Raw genomic sequence first — 9,075 nt, forward strand, 5'->3', positions numbered from 1 at the left:
AATAAATTTATTTCTTTTACAGACAGAGATCACAAGTAGGCAGAGAGGCAGGCAGAGAGGGAGAGAGGAGGAAGCAGGCTCGCTGCTGAGCAGAGAGCCCGATCCCAGGACCTTGAGATCATGACCCAAGCCGAAGGCAGAGGCTTTAACCCATTGAGCCACTCAGGCGCCCCTTAATATATAAAATCTTTTTTTTTAAAGTAAATAAAGTGAATGATGGATGTGTTAACTTGATGTTAGAAATTCTTTCACAATATACACATATAGAAGATCATCACATTGTATACTTTAAATATATTACAATTTCATTTATCAGTTATAACTCAATAAAACTGAAAAATTACATACTTGTAAATAGTTTTTAAACTATTCATATAATACTTAGGTCATAAGACAATTTCAATAAATGTAAAAAGTAGAAATTTAACTGGTCTTTTTCTGATGCAGCTTGATAAACTGGAGATAAGCTGTAACATCAAAATTTAAAATAACCATAACTAATTTTGTAATGATTAAAATATGTCCTAAATATTGATTATTCAAACAGAATGATTGAGATTATAAAACATTTGAAAATACTATTGATTAGACTATCAGGTATCAAACTTTAAGGGAGAAAGCCACAATGTTGCCCTTAGGAATAACCATAGGATTAAATGTTTTGATTATTTAATGTATGAAAATAAATTAAGGGGCGCCTGGGTGGCTCAGTGGGTTAAAGCCTCTGCCTTTGGCTCAGGTCACGATTCCAGGGTCCTGGGATTGAGTCCCACATTGGGCTCTCTGCTCAGCAGGGAGCCTGCTTCCTCCTTTCTCTCTCTCTCTGCCTGCCTCTCTGCCTGCTTGTGATCTCTGTCAAATAAATAAATAAAATTTAAAAAAATAATAAAATAAAATAAATTAAAATCAATGTAAGAAATAAAATGAAAAATAATATAAAATTAATAAGGAGAGAGTACTACGTAAAGTGAAAAATAGACAAAATAAGAAAAATGAAAATGGATTTAATACCTCCAATTAAATAAATATATTAGAGTACATTAAAAGAAGGAAGATATAAAACATACTATGTAAAAAAGGAAATTAATACACATTACACATACAGATAAATAGTTATACAGTTACCACAGTTTTCTAATACATCAAAACAATTACAAGGTAATATATTTTAAAATTGCCCTAAACAAATATATATGGATGAATATAATCATAGAATAAACTTGATTTCTTTTTAAATTTTTTTAAGTTTTTATTTATTTTTTTGAAAGAGAAAGAAACATCAAGAGAGGGAACACAAGCAGGGGGGTGGGAGAAGGAGAAACAGGGCTTCCCGCAGAGCAGAGAGCCTGATGTGGGGCTTGATCCCAGGACCCTGGGGTCATGACCTGAGCCAAAGGCAGACACTTAACAACTGAGCCACGCAGGCACCCCAACTTTAAAGTTTTTAAAATATTACTGAAAATATAACTGTGCTTGGGCACAGTTATGGTCAAATTTTTACAAATTTAGAATTAGATAACTTCCACACTGTACAATTTGTCCTTCAGTCAAATGAAATCAAAACATCTCCAAATACTTTTGAATATGGTAGAACAGTCTTCATTGGGAAGAAAATTGATTTTCTTCTAAGTCAAATTAAATCCACTCAGCCCATGACATGAAGACTGCAAAAATGTCTGGTTATACTCAATATTTGAAATCACTTATATATTTCTGAAGATAATAAAAGAAGCTTGGGATTTACACAATCTAGCAACTGTCATCTGTGGTTACCACTGGGAACCTCAACCTCTGGGCAGGGTTTCCCATTTAGTATGTTTGCAGAACAGTGTGTGTGACTTAAGCCCTTTATATATATCTCTCTCTGTGGTAAGGAGAGGCAGCCTATAAACTTCCATTAGCTTCCTTTTAGGGTCTGCCAATGGGAGAGACTGGCTTGACTTATTTCTGGCTTTCTGAAAACACCTGTCAGTCTGCTCTGTGTTAATTGTCTTTTGTGAAGTACCTGTTCTGTTTAGACATTTTATTCATTAAAAAAAAAAAAAAACTATCTGCCTTTGTATAATTGATTTTTGTATAATTGATTTGTAGAATTCAAATATACACATACACACATTTGAATCTAATTATTTGTGGCAGTTTTGTTCTATAGTCACTGCAAGCACGAATTAGCAAACACTGAAGCAGTGCTCTTATGGAAAATACAAGATTAAGTTCCTGCAAGACTCTGGTCACAACATTTTTGTCAACTGATCAGTACATAACTCTTTTGGGTATGATTCTGTTTTGAAATATATTATTTAATGTGTTGTATACTGTTGATTCTTCAATACTGAACTCACACAAACAGGGCTATAACTCATAACATAATGAAGCTTATCTAACACACACATTTTCTTCATCAGGCCCATCACACTTAGGAATATATATATATATATATACATATATATATATATGAGATAAAAGTTCTTTACAAAATAAATGTATTCTGCATACCCTCTCCCAGTCATTGGCTTACTTTTACCCATTTTCAAGGTGACTTTGATGAACATAAGTTCTTAATTTAAACATTGCCCAATTATTTTCCTTAGCGTTCAGTAATATTTATGTCTTATTTAAGAATTCTTTCCCAAAACCAAGGGCACAAAACTATTTTCTGTTCTCCTGTATGGAAATTTAAATTTATTTAGAACATTAATTTTAAATATTGTTTAAAAATAAATAAAGCAGAATCTACTTGCAAAGATTCTAAGATGTAGATTGAGTAGGCACAAAATATGGTTTTGTCATCTTTGTTTTTTAATTTTAAAAAAAGCATTATCCTTTCTAGTGTACAGTGAAATTATCAACCAATAAATTAACCCTTCAAGTAAGTTGAAATTTAGCCCCTAAAGTAAACAACACTTACATAGTGTGTAATATGTGCCAGACACAGTTTCAAGTACTTTACATAAATCAACATACTCAATCCTCATAAAAATTCTATGTGAAGAAGTGTTGTCTACTTTGTAAACATTACACTGAGGGCAAGAGAGATTATATAAGAGAGATTATAAAGAGATTATAATTCATGCTCTAGTTCATGAAGCTACTGAGTAGCATAAGGTATGAACCCAGGTGGTCTGGCTTCACAGTTGTATCTTTTAACAATCTTCTAAGTCAAATGCCCAACTTATTTAAATGTTAAGTAAAAAATAACTGAATGGAATAGAAAATAAGAAAAATATTTAAGGTATTATATATAGGATTGTCAAGAGTTATCAAAGTTCTGAGATCTACGTACTTGCAAGCCAACATGTTGCAACATAAGAATTTCGTGGATGTCGGTAGAAGACATGAGACTCTTAGGTAAGTGTTAAAGGTAAGTTTGTTAGTCACACTGCTTGCAGCAGCCAGAAGTTCATTATTTTTGCACTAGTTTCCTGACCCTCAATTCCCAAATAGCAATGAAAAGAAGGCCAGATGATACATGGTCTGGGTTGCATTACAATGGTGAAAACCAGAGTTTTATAATGAACAGTAAGTATGCCGAACAGCGCTTCAGAGGAAGCTATTATCTTTATTATATTAAGCAGTAAGCATGCCTGCCCTTTGCTCCAGGGGGAGGCATTATCTCTATTTTCCAAGGCTATAAGCAAATGTGCTATATGCTATGGAGAGAGACACTAGTTCTATCTTCGGAAGCACTTAGCTATAAAAACATCCTTGTTAATATAGTCCAGAAGAAGTGCAGTTAGAGCCTCACTTGCAAGATGTACTTTCTCTCTCTCAAATAAATAAATAAAATCTTAAAAAAGAAAAAAAAATCATCAAGAAAAAAACATTGGTATGTGTAATTAGGTAATAATTTGATATATCTGCATGTAAAATAATAGGCAAGTAGCATGTCAAATAACAGGCAAATGTTAAATTGGAAAACAACATTTACATTATAAAATAAATTGTTACTGTTATGTGTAAGTATATAGAAAATATGCAACATAATAAACAATGAGTCAATGGACAAATTGCAAAAAAAATACTATAAGTAAATATTAAGGGTTTAAAAAAGATCAGTAAGTATTTGAAAAGAAGCTGCAACCCTACCAGTAATTAAGTAAATAAATCAATAACACACACATAAGTTCTTGCCCTATGGAAACTCATAGTTGAATATATTGCTAAAAGTCATGTAAATTGATAGAGTATTTCTGTGAGAAATTCATTAAATAAATATCAAAAACTTCAAATTATTTATACCTTTGGCCTTATAATTCTGCTTTCAGGAATCTTTCCAGCTCTATTATAAGAAATCCATGTATAAGTGTATACAAAATAACATTATTTAAAGAGATCGGTAATTAAATTGATACCATAAAGATATGAAATAATATAATTAAGCTTTAAACTAATAGGCAAATACACTTAAAACCACTGTCATCAAAACATATTAATAAAGGAAATAGTGAATGAGAAGGAAAAAAAAATCCTCAGTATTTTTTCACATGATAAAAGTAAGTTAGAAAACATAGAGCAGGGGTGCCTGGGTGGCTCAGTGGGTTAAAGCCTCTGTCTTCAGCTCAGGTCATGACCCAGGGTCCTGGGATCAAGCTGGGTGCCGGGCTCCCTGCTGAGCAGGGAGCCGCTGAGCAGGGAGCCCGCTTCCTCCTCTCTCTCTCTGCCTGCCTCTCTGCCTACTTGTGATCTCTGTCTGACAAATAAATAAATAAAAACTTAAAAAAAAAAAAGAAAACACAGAGCAGTCAGCGATTTCTTTTAAAACAGACAACTTTTGTATACATATACATGTTCATATGAAGATAATTATAAAGTTAAATACAGGCTTATGGGGAGAAAAATGCATGGTTTTTTTTTTGTTTTGTTTTGTTTTTTTTTTTTTTTTTTTTTAAGATTTTATTTACTTATTTGACAGAGAGAGATCACAAGCAGGCAGAGAGGCAGGCAGAGAGAGAGGAGGAAGCAGGCTCCCTGCTGAGCAGAGAGCCCGATGCGGGGCTCGATCCCAGGACCCCGAGATCATGACCTGAGCTGAAGGCAGCGGCTTAACCCACTGAGCCACCCAGGCGCCCCAAAATGCATGGTTTTTATCTCTGAATTTTTTTCCAAAATTTTAGGCACAACTTCACAGGAAGTTACTAAGATAGTGCAAAGAGGTCCTTTGTACTCTTATGTAGTTTCCCCCATTAATTACATTTCACACAATCACAGTGCAATGTCAAAGCCAATACCTTATTTGTGTATCACATGTCTAGATGTGTGTACCACTACTTCAGTGAAGATGTAGAACTATTCTGTCATCACAAAGATCTGACTCATGACACAACTTTACAGTCATACTCACCCTTCTGCTCTCCATCATCCCAAACCACTGCTGAAATGACTACTTTGTGAGAGCTATATAAAGGAAAGCATTCAGTGTATGACCTTTTGAGATTGGCTTATTTCATTTGGTATAGTGTCTTTGACCTTCATTTAAAAGTTCTTCCAGGTGCCAATAATTTGTTCCTTTTCATTTCTGGTAATAGCATATGGTTGGATGTGTGCAGATTGCTTAACATTCACACATTAAGGGACATTTTTGTTGTTTCTAGTTTGGGATTACTATAAGTAAAGCCACTGGAAACGATACTGCATAGGTTTTTCTGTGAACATAGGCTTTAAATAATCTGGGATAAATGCCCAAAAGGACAATTGCTAGGTCAAATGGTAAGTGTATGTTTATTTTATTGTTTTATGAAACTACCAGGCTATTTTCTCATGTGCCTTAAAATTTTCCATTCCCAGGGCGCCTGGGTGGCTCAGTGGGTTGGGGCCTTTGCCTTCCGCTCGGGTCATGATCCTGGCGTCTGGGTATCGAGCCGGGTGTCGGGCTCTCTGCTCGGCAGGGAGCCTGCTTCTTCCTCTCTCTCTGACTGCCTCTCTGCCTACTTCTGATCTCTCTCTGTGTCAAATAACTAAATAAAATCTTAAAAAAAAAAAAATTTCCATTCCCATAAGTAATGTGAGGGAGATCCAATTTCTCCACATTCTTGTCAGAATATGGTCACTACTTTTTTTTAGCTGTTATAATAAACTTGTAGTGATAGCTCATTGTGGTCTTAATTCACATTTCTTATTGGCTAATGATGTAGAATACATTTTCATGCATTACATGCCATCTGTATATTTTCTATGTTGAAATGTCTATTCATTGGTGCTCATTTTCTAATTAGTTTTTTTAATGTTGAGTTTTTTATTCTTTTTTTTAAGATTTTTTATTTATTTATTTGACAGAGATCACAAGTAGGCAGAGAGGCAGACAGAGAGAGAGGAGGAAGCAGGCTCCCTGCTGAGCAGAGAGCCCAATGTGGGGCTCTATCCAAGGACCCTGGGATCATGACTTGAGCAGAAGGTACAGGCTTTAACCCACTGAGCCACCCAGGCACCCTGAGTTTTTTATTCTGCATATATTCTCAATATGAGTGCTTTGTCACATATGTGGCCTACAAAAGTTTCCTCCTTTGTCTAGCATGCATTCACCCTTCTTCTCCTTTTTTTTTTTTTTTGCCCCCTAAAGTTTTTATTTATCTACTTGAGACAGAGAGACAGAGAATAGAGCATAAGCAGGGGAGAGGGGCAGTGGAAGAACACTCCCCACTGATCAGGGAGACCAAGGAAATCCAGGGGCTCAATCAGGACTCTGGGATCATGACCTGAGCCGAAGACAGATGCTTAACTGACTGAGCCACCCAGGCTCACCCTTGCCCTTCTAACGGTCTCTTTCAAGGCACCCTTCTAACGGTATCTTTCAAGGCACAAAAAATGTTGTGTTGTGATAGTGAAGCCTAATTTCTTTTAATTTTCTTTCATAGATGCAGGTTTGGGGGAAGTCTTTGAATATGAAGTCCTATAGAATATCTCTTTTATCTTCTAAATGTTTTGTGAATTTACATTTCACATTGATTCACTTTGCATTAAATTTTGCATAAGCAGTGTTTTTTTTTAGCTATTGTTATTCAGTTGGTCCTGAAATATTTGTTGAAATGATCATTTCCTCATTGTATGCTGATGTACTTTGTGATATTGCTGAACTAACTTTTTAGCACTAGATGGTTTTATTTGGTTTTGGTTATTTGTTTTGAGTGATTCTTCACAATTTTCCATGTAGAGAGTTATGTATTCTTAAGACAGAGAAAATTATATTTCTTCCATCTGGATCTATTTGACTTTTATTTCCTTTACTGCCTTTTTGCTGGCTACAACTTCCAGTACTATTATAAGTAGCAGGGGAGAGTTGACATCTTAGCCTTGATTCTGATCTTAAGGAGAAATCATTCAGTCCTGCATTACAAGTATGATGTTTTGTGTAAATGTTCTTTGTCAAATAGAGGAAGTTCTTTTCTAGTCTTAGTTTTCTGAGCATTTTAATGATTTATGTCAAATGACTTTTCAACATCAATTCTTATAATCATAGAATTTTTCTTTTTTTAACCTGTTAATCAGGTGAGTTACATTATTTGATTTTCCAATATTAAACCAGCTTTGCATTGCTAAAATGAACCCCAATTAATGATGTTATATAAACCTTTTTATATATTAGTGAATTCTATCTGCTGGTATTTTGTTCAGATTTTTAAAATTTACATTATGTGAGATGCTAGATTGTGTAGAATTGGTGTTAATTTTTTTGTTCGTTTGTTTTAAATATTTAGTGGAATGCGTCAGTAAAATCACCTTGGCCCAAAGATTTCTTTTTCAGAAGGTTTTTTTGGGGGGGAGGGGTTGGTCTTTTGTTTTTAAGTTTCCATTTCCTCACAGTTTTAGGACTATTCAAATTTTTCAATTTCATATTGGGCAAATTGTCTTTGTACTTTACAAGATAATTTATTCGCTTTATCTAAATGATTAACTTTATGTATTTAAAGTTGTTTGTAGCATTTCTTTATTCTTAGATGTAAACAAGATCTGTTGTGGTATCCCTTATTTCAAACTTGATAATTTATTCCCCTCCTTATAATGGCTTTTTGATGATTTGGCTCTTCTTTTTCTAATTCCCTGAAGTAGAAGTTTGAATTACAGATGTGAAACTTCTCCTTGTTTCTAATATAAGCATTTATTTTATTTATTGCTTTAATTTGCCCTTCTATATCCCATAAATTTGATATGCTGTATTTGTATTCTCATTCATTTTATTTATTTTTTATTTCCCTTCAGAGTTTCTCTTTGACCCATTAGTTATATATTTGGAAGTATACAGTTTAATTTTCAAATGCTTGAAGATATTTCTGTTTTCATTCTGTTATTGATTTCTAGTTTGGTTTCATTGTTCTCAGAGAATATATGATTTCAACTATTAAAGTTTGTTTAACATTCTTTTATGTACCAGGATATAGTCTATTTTGGTACATATTCTATGGATGCTTGAAAACAGTGCGTATTCTGTTTGGGTAAAGTGCTTTGTAAATGTCAATTAACTCATATTATTTAATGGTGCTCAGTTCTTTTATGTCCTTGCTGAATTTCTATCTACTTGCAATAACTGTAAAGAGAGCAGTGTTGAAGTTTCCAACTTAAATTGTGCCTTTCTCTAATTTTCCTTTAAGTTCTATCTGTAGGACTCTGAGATGCTCTATTTTCAGCACTCAAAAAATGTTTTGCCAATAGCTTACAGTTTCCACAGTCTCTGATGAAAAATTCACTATGATTCAAATTGTTTTTCCCCTACAGCCAATGTGTTATTTCTCTCTGTCAGCTTTCAAAAGGTTTTCTTTGTCTTTAGTTTTCAAATGTGTGATAATGATGTACCTTGGAATGGATTTTTGAGGTTTTATCTCTTCTGGAATCTCTCCAGCCTCTTGAGTCACAAGACTGATATATTTTGCCATTATGAGTAGTTTTTATCCATTATTTCTTTGAATACATTTTCAGCTACATCTTTTTCTCTCTTTCTGGGGCTCCAAAGTTTGGTCTTTTGTTATTTCCCTCACATCCCTGAGTTTTCAGATTTTCAAGTTAATGTTCTCACTGTTATCCAGAATACATAATTAAATCATTCTCTTTTTTAAAAATTGTTCTATTTTTAACTTCACTGATGAT

General features: G+C 33.9%; 1 pseudogene; it reads right to left on the minus strand.

The window, feature by feature from the left end:
- Window positions 1–5,356, minus strand: part of LOC125097297 (programmed cell death protein 10-like) — a 29,661-nt pseudogene extending 24,305 nt beyond the window's left edge.
- Window positions 5,357–9,075: the final 3,719 nt, after the last annotated feature.

Source organism: Lutra lutra, chromosome 4, assembly GCF_902655055.1.
Source record: "Lutra lutra chromosome 4, mLutLut1.2, whole genome shotgun sequence".
In the NCBI taxonomy this organism is placed as follows: domain Eukaryota; kingdom Metazoa; phylum Chordata; class Mammalia; order Carnivora; family Mustelidae; genus Lutra; species Lutra lutra.